Source organism: Chamaea fasciata, unplaced genomic scaffold, assembly GCF_029207755.1.
Source record: "Chamaea fasciata isolate MVZ Bird 193981 ecotype frontalis unplaced genomic scaffold, bChaFas1.0.hap1 SCAF_14, whole genome shotgun sequence".
NCBI classification, from domain to species: domain Eukaryota; kingdom Metazoa; phylum Chordata; class Aves; order Passeriformes; family Sylviidae; genus Chamaea; species Chamaea fasciata.
Window position 1 is genome coordinate 1,239,674 of NW_027094099.1, and position 12,326 is coordinate 1,251,999.

Sequence of the window (12,326 nt, forward strand, 5' to 3'; positions counted from 1 at the left end):
ACCACACATTATGCTTTCACCATAACTACTCAGACATGAGATAGAAAAGCAAGAGTATGTTTACTCTCCTAAATGCAATTGAGATAATTTGTTTTAGCTTTGAATGTGAACAAGCTCAGCTTAAGTGAGAAAATATGTTGAAGCAATCCCAAACTCTGCCATTTCAGTGCTTTTTTCATCAGAGTCAAATGATAACTGGAGAGGTATTTTGGCTGAACAGATAGGCTGTTCTGATGTCCTGGAAAAGTCAGATAAAAATAGAGTGGAAATCTTTCTAGAAAGTCACTGCTTTTTCTCCTTTTGCTTACCACAATGGCAGTAAACCATTCTGATATCCCCAAAACAAAGCTAAGGGTTTTTAGTCCCTGATTTGTTTCACATGCAGCTTCTCTACCTAACCCCTCCAGAAATAACAACTGAAGAAGAACTCAAAATCTCTTTCAAAGTGAATCTTTTTATTTCCTGAAACGATCAGCCTTAAGTAAAAATCAAACACGAATCTGCTGTGCTTTACAGTCACCAGAGTATCCAGGATTTGGGAGTTTCATGAATTAATGCCTGAAGATTTTAAGCCTTCTGAGCCAAATCCGCGGGTCTGTTCTCTTTGTCACCGTTGCATAACTCAAATTATCGGAGACATTTCACTGAAGTGAAAGGATCTCTATGTCCACTGCTGCTTCTGTAAACAGAGACACTGGAAATGAATAATGTTCTATTCTTACAGGCCTTGGGGTGCAAATATCCTCAGTGCTCACGCAGGTACACTGGGAGGGCACTGCTGATCCCCTGCACGTACAGCTGCAGCTCCCCACAGAGCCCATGGTGCGAGCTCAGCAGCAGGGAGGCTGTGCTGGAATTCTCCATGGGCACCACTGGCTTTCATCAGCGTGGCAAACAACAGGATCATTAGGAGAGCTGACACCAGGAGGGGTTTGTCAGTCTCCTCACGTGCAGCTCTGTGTTTTGGCAAGGGCTGTTCTGTGCTGGCAAACCAACAGAGCAATCCTGATCCAACAGCAGATGGGGCTGAAGCCTAACTCTATTAGTGCCTGCAGACACAGCCGTGCTACCAGGGCTATCACATTTCATATGCTGACTAAATATGTTTCCAGACAAAGCTTTTTGCCAAAAAGCCGCTGCCAAAAGCTTTCTCTGTATGACCTAAGAGATAGATAGTCTGCCAGACTGAGATCTGCCCAAGGTTTTAGATTTGATTTCACATATACAGAGTAAAATGCCTTTCTATCTTGATCTCTCCCAAGATTTGTTGCTTCAACACTTAGCAAAGCCATATATTGCGAGCAGAAAAATTGCATTAAGAAACAGTTCTCCTAAAACCAGAGAGAGAGAGTATGTACAAGAATTTTATACTCTGGTTAGCTCCTTCTTTTCATGTGTTCAACAAACAAAAGGAGTAAAGCTACACTAATGGGCATCTAAACTAAATGCTTTCTTGGAAAATGTACTTCTCCATCACATAAAAGCTTTGAACAATCGGTTTAAACAAAAGAGTTAGTGCCTGTGTGTGGGTTTTAAGATTTACCCGTGTGATCTTATTTCTCTGAAACTGCATGAGCTGCACTTGCTCTAGAATCCCATCACAAGGCAGGCAGTTTTATGGTGTCCCAGGCCAAGCACTTCCTGCTGGGAACAGGGGAGCACTGAGGAAGCTCTGCAGTGCCCACCTGCCTGTGGCTACATCCTGATGTGCTACCACTGCCTGTGTCACAACACTCTGGTCACTCTCCTTTGCTCTGATGCTGACACTTCCTCTACGCCAGAGAAGGGTTACACTCAACCTGAGAATGGGAACTGCAGGTAACTCAGCAGAACCACAGGTCTTCAGAGGGAGTAACAACTACAGCTCTGTGCTTTATCCCAGAACACCCGCCCATGTGCCAGCAGTGCTGCCTGCAGCACTTTACCTTAACCACACACCTGGCGATTGGGGAAATGCAGATGTGGAACCCGGACACAGAATATATGTAAGCCATGTGTGGATATTTCAGCTCTTTTGGTCTCCAACAGCCAACAGAACCGGTCTGAACACAGCCTTGACCCCCAGGATGACTTGTGACACTCTGGAACAGAAGAGCCACTGACTCGCCGGGTCTGTGAACCCCAGCTGGGTTTGCAACTGGCTCGGGCACAGCAGGACAAGCAGTTCCTGTCGCAGGCCCTGACACTGCCTGCAGCTGCACCACAGAGGAAACAGCCACCTTCCAACTAGAGGAAATGGATCTTAAGAAAACAACCAAAACAATCCCAACACTGTGCTACTTTTGTACTTTGAAATCAGAAGCACTCCTACGCTATTTCAAATTAAATCCACAGTGACCTTTATATGTTGAAGCAAGCGTTTGCATTCCAAAAAAAAATTGTCAGTTTCTTCCTTGCTGAACAACTAAAAGCAACCTTTCTCCTGCTTTCCTCTCCTTTAAAAAGAATTACATTTTCGACTACAGGTTCCCTATTACGTGCGGTAATTACGGTGAAAGTGATCAGGAGTGATAAGAGAAATGAAATCTTTCAGTAGGCTGCTGCTCCCATGGCTGTCACCAGCAGCTGCAGCTTGGCAGGGGGCAGCAGAGGCCATCGAAGGGCCTGAAAATGCACACAAATACAGGAAAAAAAAATCACCCCGACGTTGTTCATTGCTGGATTCCTACACTATCTCCAAAACAAAGCAAGGCAATGAGAGATCCAGGCAGTCACACGTCAGATCTCCCCAGCCGCAAGTGACCAGGTGTCTTCTTCTCTAACTTCCCTGCTTCCACTGGCACTCCAGGTCCCTGCCAAGGAACAGGAATGTGCACCCTGCAGAGCTCCTGGCTCCTCTGAAACGAGTAGTTCAGATGACAAAACTTATTTGAAGACGCTCAATCTACACAAAATCAAGGAAACAACAAGATGTTACTTACAAAACAGCACCAGACTTGGAAAGTATTAATAGCAAGTACGTAACATCAACAGTCTGCATTTCACCCCTGTATCTCAAAGCCTTTTATGTAAGTTGATAAACAGAACTATTCACAATTTATAGGGGGAACCACTGCAGTGCAGTGACGTTAAGGAACTAAAATTCACCCAATGAGTCAGTGTCAGGAGCAAGTACAGACAGACAACTTCTGCTCCCAACAGCAGATCGTGAGAGTTCATTCACTAAACGGTTGAGTCAGCACAGATAATTTATCAGCATTAAAGGCCAAATCATTCTTTGTGTATATGAGACCGATGCTCCTCATTCCAGCAGGTACACAGCTGTGCACAGGAGGGCTCGGCCTGGCCCTGCTGAGTTGGTATCAAGCAGTCGGGAAGGCAAAAGCGTATTTCAGTGTTCAGGTCAGAGGAAGAAGATGACAGATTTGGAGTTGCAGGGCAAAGACGAAGCAGGGATCAGCTGAGACACCCTCATGTCAGGAAGCTTGCACAGCAATGCAGAAATGTCTCTGTGGCTCTTTTATTTGTTGACATCATCTTCGCTGAGTGCAAGAAGATAGTAATAAAACATACATTTCAGGCATTTTGCCTTTCTTCTAGGTAATTTCAGGCTGGCAGGTCTCCTTTGGACGCATGCTGGCTGAATCACAATGAAGGCCTTCTCCAGTAATACTTTATACTAAAATAATCCAATTAAAAGGAACTTAATTGGTGTGCAACATTCCCTACAATTTCAACATTTTAAAAATGAATAGTCTCGGTAAGTACCAGATGGTGACACGCACTAATTAATCAGGCCTGCTCAATGAACGAGCAGATGAAAATGAATGCACCTATTAGACATGTGTTTGCCATGCTGTGTGCTGCAAAAATCTCCCCCCACTGAAAGGCTGGGCTTTTGCCTGAGCTGGTAACCAGCACCCTCTGGTCTCCTCTGGGATCACCACATCCTGGCACGGGTTTCCTTTGCTTCGTCCTCCTCCAGGGAAAATCCATTCACCTTTAGTGCTGCTGTCCCTGACAATGGGGCCGCAATTCCTGTGCTGCAGAACAAACTGCATCGATCGGCCTTCTTCGGCACCAGTCCAGTCAGGGCTGCTGCACAACCACAAACCTCTCACCACTGCCAGGCCTGGCCTCAGACTGAAAAAAATCAGCAGTGGGAATTCAACCTGGGCTTCCTATATGGGAGTGCCCAAAGGCCACAAAACCACCACAGCTTTGTGGTTTGTCTGAACCACTTACAGGCATCTGGACAGTCACTGATCATCATAAACGACAGTGCAAGTCTCACGTAGCAGGGGAAAAAAGTGATGGTTTTTCTTTGCCAGGATTTGATTCCTGTTTCTTTTAAATTTTAATGTAATCATAAACATTTTAAGAGACTGTTGGAAAAACCGAAACTCCTGCAGGTCCTGCTTGGGTGGCAGTGGGCTGTGGAAATGCTCCCAGAGAGCGTCGAGCACTCACTTCACTCAGGGTAGGCCAGGAAAACCCATGGAACTGAAGAATGGCAAGAAGCACTATGGGCTGGCACAACTTTATTCCCAAAGTGAAGGATATTTGCTAAATATCAGCTCACTGCAGTACCAAGCCAGAGCTCTGGCTCTGGCAGAGAGCACAGATGGACATTTCCATAAATGCTGGGTATTACCACTTTTGTTAAAAAAGAAGTTTTATCTTGCTGCAGACAAAAGAGGGTTTTTTTCCCTGTTTTAGTGTCTCACACTGTATTTCCTCTCCTTTAAAAAGAGTTCAAATGACATAAATATTTCATAATGCTAAGTAAGTGAAGGAAAACCTAAACATGGGCATTTTTTTCTCCCTAAAACTTGCAAGGATAGAACATAACAGAACTAACCAACGAACTGGAGCAAAAACCTGCCCAGGGCTAGACAATCTGTGATGCTTCCGAAGAAAACGGGCATTTCTTTGCAATTTACCTAACCCAAAGAGATAATGCCAGAGCAAGGAAAAGGCAAGGAATATCCTCAGGATCTGGCCAGGTAATCTGAACAGACTCTGCATCATCACTGGGAACACACAGAGCTGAAATAAGGCCAAGCTCTGCCCGTTGCTGCTGAGGCCCCACAGCGCACCCAAGGCAGGTGTTTGAACAGGAATTCTTGAGTCCCAATAATAAGAATTCTTGACACTCTTAACTGGAGATTTCTTTTCCTTTTGGAAAAAGAAATCATCTTTTAGCACGAATAAAATTTTATATTTATTTGGTCCATTTATAATGATGATTATAATCTTATAATGATGATCACTCAGACAAGGCTGCACAGTATATTCTTTAGGAATACTTTTTTATTTACACGGAAAATTGATTTTTATTTTCTACTTTTAAAACAGTGAGGTCAGCCAAACTATAAATTCTTAGCTGTAGGAAATAGATTTGTAGATATTTTTTAAAGCCCAACAGAAGGCTCACGTGGTATGCATCTGTATGTAAAAAAAGCTGATAGGCCAAAAAACGCTTTAATACGTTGTAATTAAAAAATAGTTAACTAGTAACTTCTAATTGTGATCACATAAATTATAAGACCTGTATTGTCTCACCCTTCACAAAAGACTAAACCCAGAAGTTTTTAAAACACCTCTCAGTTACCCCATCTCTAAGTAAAAAATAAAAAGCATAATCCAACAGTTTGCTTTCTGAAAATGGCTGTACAACATTCTGGGATCTAGCAGCAAATTATGGATGAACAGATCAGCTGAGAGGAAAAAAGCACAGTAATTATAATTTCAAAAAGTGATCCTCAATTCCAGCGCATTTCAGTTTCTCCCAACTGTATTTAAGGAGAACTGTGAGAATTGAGCCCTTCGCAGCATATTAAAGGTGCACCTGTATGGCTGTATCTTGACCAATCTAATTCTCTTTGATTTACCCTTCCTGGGCTCCCTCGAAATTCTGCCCTTTGATCTTTTTTCCTTTTGTTTAGGCACATGTAAAACACTCTGTGGAGAAGAATGAACTTTACCAAACCTCTCCAGAATGTGCTCACAACAAACAAAAGAGCAACACCTGAGAGCCATTACAGCCCTTTTGCAGTGAGAAACCCGGGAACAGCTGTGGTTATCTTTCTGCTGAGCACAGGCTGAGAAGGGAAACAGGGTGGATCATCACTGGACTGTGGAGTCCAGAAATTCTGCAACTTCTGCTTGCTTAAACCTCTCTCCCTTGCACTCCTGCAGATCTTGGCTCCAAAGATCTGAGTGCTGAACCCCTGATGCAGCAAAACCCACAAGTGCTAACCCCCCAAGCCCCCCACTAAAAACCCCACTTCAGTTTAGCAAATCACTTGTGGAGAGCAAAATCCAAAACAGCGTTGGACAGGATGGGGAAGGACCGAGTGAAAAGCAACCAGACACAGGGAGGTGTCAGGGCAGGTAACTGAGGGAGGGCAGGGAGGGGCTGGCTCACAGCCAGGGTAAAATCAGCTACAAGACTGAGGCTACAGCACAGTGGACACCCTCCAGTGGTCTCAGTCCCCCCTGGGAGCATTAGGAGTCATTAAATAAAGACTTGGCAGGATTAAGTTTAAAAATAAACCCCTATGAGCCGTTAGAAAAAAAATGAGGTCTTAAAAATAACCGATAAATTACAAGCAACAGCACAGCAGGGCTGGACTGTGTAGAGCCAAGAATTGTGGAGAAATTCAGGAACCAGGTGGCTGAACTATGCCAAATTACAGCCCCTTATGAGAACCAGGCATCAGTACAGCACAGGGTGAAGGGGTGTGCTCTTTATCGTGACTTCTGGGAGAGGAAACCTGCTCTTCCAACCAAACAATGAGCCAATGGGCAAAAGAGAAACGGCACAATTTTATTTTAGGCTTTTAAGAAGTTCTCTCCAGTTCCTAATGGCAGGGCATGCAAATGGTGTCACAGCAAACGCCAGGCAGCCAGCAGATTACATGCTTTCTGTGTGAGAAAATCAATGACATGATTTACTCAGTATTGTGCTCGGTTCTATTTATGACATCTCAGGAAGAAATGCTGCATAAAACAGCCACAAAAATATTTTAATATGGAAAGCTTTTCAGCCCTTCAGTGAAACAAAAAGATTAGGATGGTTTAGTTCAGAACTGAGACAAATAAAATAATATAATAGTATATTAAATGATCCGTCACATAAGGAAGACAGACTGGGTGCTCCCATTTAGTGTCTGTCTCAAAAGAAGAAAAGCAATAAACCCAGTGCAGCATATTTACATCTCCAAAAAGAAAATTATTTCACTTACAACGCTTCCTGAGACAAGCTGGCACTGAGATCAAGGGGTCAATGGATTCAGAGGAACAACCAGACATTTATACATGGGATGAGCCACTGACAGTTGTATGAGGTGCTCCCAAAGCTCCCAATTTCAGCGCTTAAAACCAGCACTACCCATTTCAGTGGGGAAGAGGATGAGCTCATTACCAGATTGTTCCTGTGCTGTCCAGCGGAGAAGTCTGGGCAGGGTGAGGCTGGGCCTGACTGCTCCTTCTCTCACCACATCCTGCTCTTGACTTCCAGTGGTTTTAGTTTGATACACAAAATAACCCCGTGGTGCAAGAGCACTGATATCCCATCATCTCCCACTGCTAAGCTCAGGCCTTTCTCTCCTCCTCCCACGCCTTGCCTCTCTTGTCCCAGACTTGCAAGTCAGTCCTGGACCATCCCTTGTCTTCATTTCTACCTTTGGTGACTCGATGTTTGACATTGGGCAGCCTCAGGCTGGGCCAAGGGACTGAGTCGCACCAACAGGTCCTGCAGGGACCTGGACAAACCCACAGCAATGCCCAGCTCAGGCACTGGCAATCAGCAAGGTAAGGAAGCCAGGTGGAAAGAGATTACTGAAGATTAGTACTGCTTGGAGCTTGGCACACCACAGGATAGAAAAATCAGGGTAAGGTTACAGAGGAACGATAGAAGAGGGATTTTTCTCTAAAAATAACCAAATCAATTTCACTTTTCAAGACGCATGCATTACTAGTTTATGGTGGAAAATGTAAATAAAAATAAGCCCTATACTGCTGTCTCATTCACTATGGGCTAGAGCAATGCCTGGAAAGGGCCTGAATCTTTGTAAAAACTCCTCCAGTTTCCCATTCCACAGCAACCATCTCCTCCCACTGCCATCTGCTTGGTGCACTCATTTTGCCTCATTCCTCACATCTATGATCAAAGACAGACATTCTAATTTGAGGGCCTCTTTGATAATCTTGAGAAACTAGCTACAGGTAATTTTTTGACCATCAAAGCTGGTTCCAGCAGCTTACTCTCACTCAGGCTCCTCTTCTAATTAGGGTGTCATTTATTCATCCCAATAAGCTACTTCGCCAGGCAAGATGAATGTAAGAAATTTTAATCTGCAGTCGTAAGCCAGAGCAATGCAATGAGTGACGAGCTCCAAGTCGAAAGGTTAAAGATATTAATGTTTACCAGTGTTGAAGTTTACAACAGATAATTTCTTTGCTTATTCTACTTATGCTTTGCCTAAAATCCATCCCCATAAAATAGCAGGCCACCACTGATAAGAATGTCATTAGGGATAAAAAGCACCAGCATAGATGAAATTCAGAAAAGGAATTAGGAGGTGCTGGCACTGGATGCTTTTAGCATACACAGTAAGAATTGATTTTTTCCTTATTCTGATGATTAAGTGTTGCTCCTGCCAGGCCACGACACCCCAGTGTGTTCCAGGGGCATCGTGGGGGCTCTGTGTGCAGCCCTTTCCCTTCATGGGCACAGAAAAGGACTAACACCCATGGACTAACACCAGGGCATCTCACAGTCAGTAATCAGAGTTTTAGGCTGCCAAAAGAGACAAGAGGTAGGGCAGGAAAAAAAAAAAAAACCAACAAAACACCAGTAATTTATTTTAGTTCCCAAAATCTGATTCCATACCTTAAATTAATCCACACGTGGAAAACAATGCAGTGAGGGCTTCATTAAATATAATCTAGGACAGAATCAGAAAGGAAATGCAACAGAAATCCTGGGTTAGTTTTTATCTTTACAGTCAGTGACTGTTTTTTTGCAGCTGGGGAATTTGCTCAATTTACTCCATGAGAGAAGAAGTACCCTGCATTTTCACAGACAGATGTTTAAACTTATCAAGTGGGTAAACCACTACAATTTTTAGCCAATGCTGTAAGAGGAGCAAAGGGGAAGCAGGAACCACTTGCTGCTCCCGAGCAGGCTGATCCAGGCAGGAAAACCCTGACCTCACTGCCCATCTGCTCTGGGGCAGCAGGAGCAGCCAGCTGCATCCTGCCCCCCGAAATCCAGAGGTGGCTTTTACTTATCACAGAGCCCCAGGGCTGAAGAGCAGCCTGGCACGGCCCTGCAGCTGCTCCTGCCGCCCCTGCCCACACCCAGGATTAATGAACAGGCTGCTGATCATACCTGGGAATGCCGAGCCAGCAGCCCAGCCAGCGCTCACTCCTGGATCAGGACACAGCAGGGAACAACAAAGCTGAAGCACAGCAAACGAGCTCTAGCAAAGGAAAGAGAAAGAAAATCACCACCAACATTCAGTTCTCTTTCTTTAGTTCTTCTTTACCGATAGAGATGTTTTCCTAAAGGAGCTGATTGCCAAACATAAATTTTGCTACTTGTGCCTGACAGAATCCTGAGAACGCAAAGCTTTTTGTCGCCAGAAAAAACACAATGCGAATTTTCTATTCTTGTACTGCTGAGATGACTCAATACCAGTCCACAGGGGTCGGAAGGTAAAGGAACCACACTCATCTGAATTCCTTGGCTCTCAAACGAGGTTTTTATGACAGAATACTTTATTAGCAAACAGGGCTGCTACAAGCCCACAGCAGGAACCACACCAAGCCCAGGGCAGTTACCTTTTGTCACTGCCATTCCAAGTGGAAGGGGAAAGGCTGCTATTGCCTGCTCTCTTGGAGGGTCTGGAGGGAGGCTTATTCCTGCCATGTGCAACACTGAGGTGTCTGGAAGGAACCTGTTTGTAACAAGAACAATCGGAGACAACAGCCACAGCAGCAGCATCAAGCTGCCCAGCACCAGCAGCACCGCGCCCACTGCTCCCTGCTGAGCCCCTGTGGACTGCTCAGGAGACGTCTCCATGTTCCACCGCAGGAGGAATTGCTCAGGAATGCAGCTCAGGCTTCCTGGCTGCTGCTTCACCATGCTTTGCACATGGAGGGGAAGTTCATGCCAGGTCTCCCCAGGATGGTCACACGGGAGGCTCCAGGCTCTCTGTAGTGCTTAACCTTGCCGTTTAGCCAGAGGGAAAGGAGGAATGGCAGATTTCAAGGTTCTGGGCCCAACCTTGGCTTAATTAGTCGTGGTAGCATATGTTCTGTGCTGGTTACATAAACAGGGATGGGATCCCAAGCGGTGGCCAAGGGGTTGCCATGGGAACCGTGACAGCCATCAAGCTGCCTTACTCATCGCTTTTGCCCCCATACTTCAGGAACACTTCTGGTTCTACTTTGCTATTTTCAAATAAAAATAGGAATGAACGGAGCTCTCTAGCCTCCTCTGGAAACGAAGCTGCCCAAGCCTTTAACCACCAGTGACATTTGTGAATTGCTAGCAGCACCCTTGGGCTGTTGCTCTCCAAAGGCAGTGCAGTGCTCCTGGAGCTTCCCACCGGGGACAAACACAGCAGAACAAACCCTGCCACTCCTGAAACGGATCCCTCCACACCTGGAGTGGGGGCACCGCCCTTTGCAGTCCACACTGGTGGCCAGAACTCATGATGACGATGTGCTCCTGCCTTCCACAAACTTTTGAGCAGCTTCATTTCTCTCAGTGCAATCAGGCAAGCCTGGCCTAAAATCTTTTATTCCCGGTTTATGGCTGTACATAATAAATAAAATGTATTTCCTTCATCTTTTTTCCCCCCCCCGTACAGCCAGTGCTGTATGTCTGCATATCTCACGAATTTCAAATATCCTACTCTCCCTGTTTACATTTTCTTTCAGACTGCTCATAAAAACCCGACTAATTTTAGGACAAAGATTAATACAGAGCATCCTGCTCAGTAACAGCCTCCTACTTACAACCACTTTCAGACCTGTCACCTACAGCCAGGCCTAACCCACAGAACATCCACTGCATTTTCACCGTTTTGGTTTCCTGGTAACAACATAGAAAAATGAAATTAAAGCATACTAGATTTTAAAGTTATTTTGCCTTCTATATACTTGTTAACCAAGTTATCTATTTACACCCCACTAAAATCCAGCATCTGCAAAGATGACATACGGGGCACAAGGAAGACAGGAAACATGGCTTTTCAAATACGACGAATTTGTGTTTCATTTTAAAGGTGTTTTAAAAAGCAAGCCTTTCGTTTGCAATAGTATCCAGCAGTTATTCGACAGAAAAACCAGTCTCAGTAATCTGAATAAAGATTAAATGCTAAATTTTTTTGGATTTCAGTGATTTGCAGGAATATTTTTTGGCATAACCAGAAAATGAGTCACGAGTAACTTCACCTTCTATGAATGTTTCAAGTACAAATCATTTCTCATCTGACAATCACTCAGCTTTTAAAGTCAGCTGATTTATAAAGCCTTTTGTTGAAACTTGGTATGTGAACAGGGATCCCAAAGCCTTAATTTTGAGAGAAATTGCAGTATGTCAAACTCAATAAAGGCAGAAGACTTGTTTGGATGCCAGAATGTTGTGTGTACAAAAACCAACCAAAAATGATGAAGTTCAGTAAGAGATCTGCCCTCCCCTGCCAGGACACGCGTGCTCCAGCCCCAGCCAGTGCCACAGCCAGGCAGCCCCAACTCCCTGCCCTGCTGCTCCAGCCCAGAGCTCCTCCAAGGCTGAGACAATCATCAACAAAAGGATGGGCTCATAATGCTAATTAGCTTTGTAGTCAGGAGATAGACTGGAGCCTCGATCTCTAACGTCCTGTGTTCAATCTGTTCTCTCCACATAAAGAGCGGTACATTAACCGTGTCTTATTTCCCCATTTTTCTTTTCAGGGAGCCGGGACGGATTGTAATGCACGTGGAGAGACTGAAATGCTCAGCAGATGATTTCGCTTAAATCTCAAGTAAGACAAATGTGACGAGATCTTCAATCACTGCCCTGGGATGTGGGGGCGATGTATTACATTTTACAGGGAACAGCAGTTGGAAAAATTCCGTTTTCACTCCTCAGCCACTGTACTCTTTTAATTACTTGCTAAACTTGGGAGAAAGAACTGGAAAGGAAAAGGGCAGAGGAGACTTCCCAGAGATAATGAGCCGGCTGCCTGCTGAAGTAAGGCAGCAGCATCATTAATGGCTGAGCTGAAGGAGGACCAGGCAGCTCCCTCAGCCCTGCCTCCCTGGCAGCTCTGGGCTGTCTGCAGTCACTGGTCTGCAGAAAGACACCGAGCTCTAGCAGCAAGCTC

The 12,326-nt window shown here is 44.8% G+C and overlaps 1 protein-coding gene and 1 long non-coding RNA gene across 6 annotated transcripts in view; one reads left to right on the forward strand and one right to left on the reverse strand.

The window, feature by feature from the left end:
- PEAK1 (pseudopodium enriched atypical kinase 1) overlaps nt 1-12,326 on the reverse strand; it is a 110,607-nt gene that overhangs the window by 36,160 nt on the left and 62,121 nt on the right. For 3 of the 5 annotated variants that reach the window (XM_066196280.1, XM_066196275.1, XM_066196279.1), the window contains one exon: nt 9,341-9,431. The exons of 1 other annotated variant lie outside the window; for it this stretch is intronic. The gene's annotated coding sequence lies outside the window, so the exon portion shown is untranslated. Of the gene's footprint in view, nt 1-8,839; nt 8,895-9,340; nt 9,432-12,326 lie in introns of all 5 variants that reach the window. One more of the 5 variants, XM_066196276.1, reaches the window with a different exon arrangement.
- The window catches only part of LOC136296834 (uncharacterized), a 53,783-nt gene that overhangs the window by 16,854 nt on the left and 24,603 nt on the right, over nt 1-12,326 (forward strand). The window contains exon 2 of the long non-coding RNA XR_010723013.1: nt 11,914-11,984. This is a non-coding gene — a long non-coding RNA (uncharacterized lncRNA). The remainder of the gene's footprint in view (nt 1-11,913; nt 11,985-12,326) is intronic.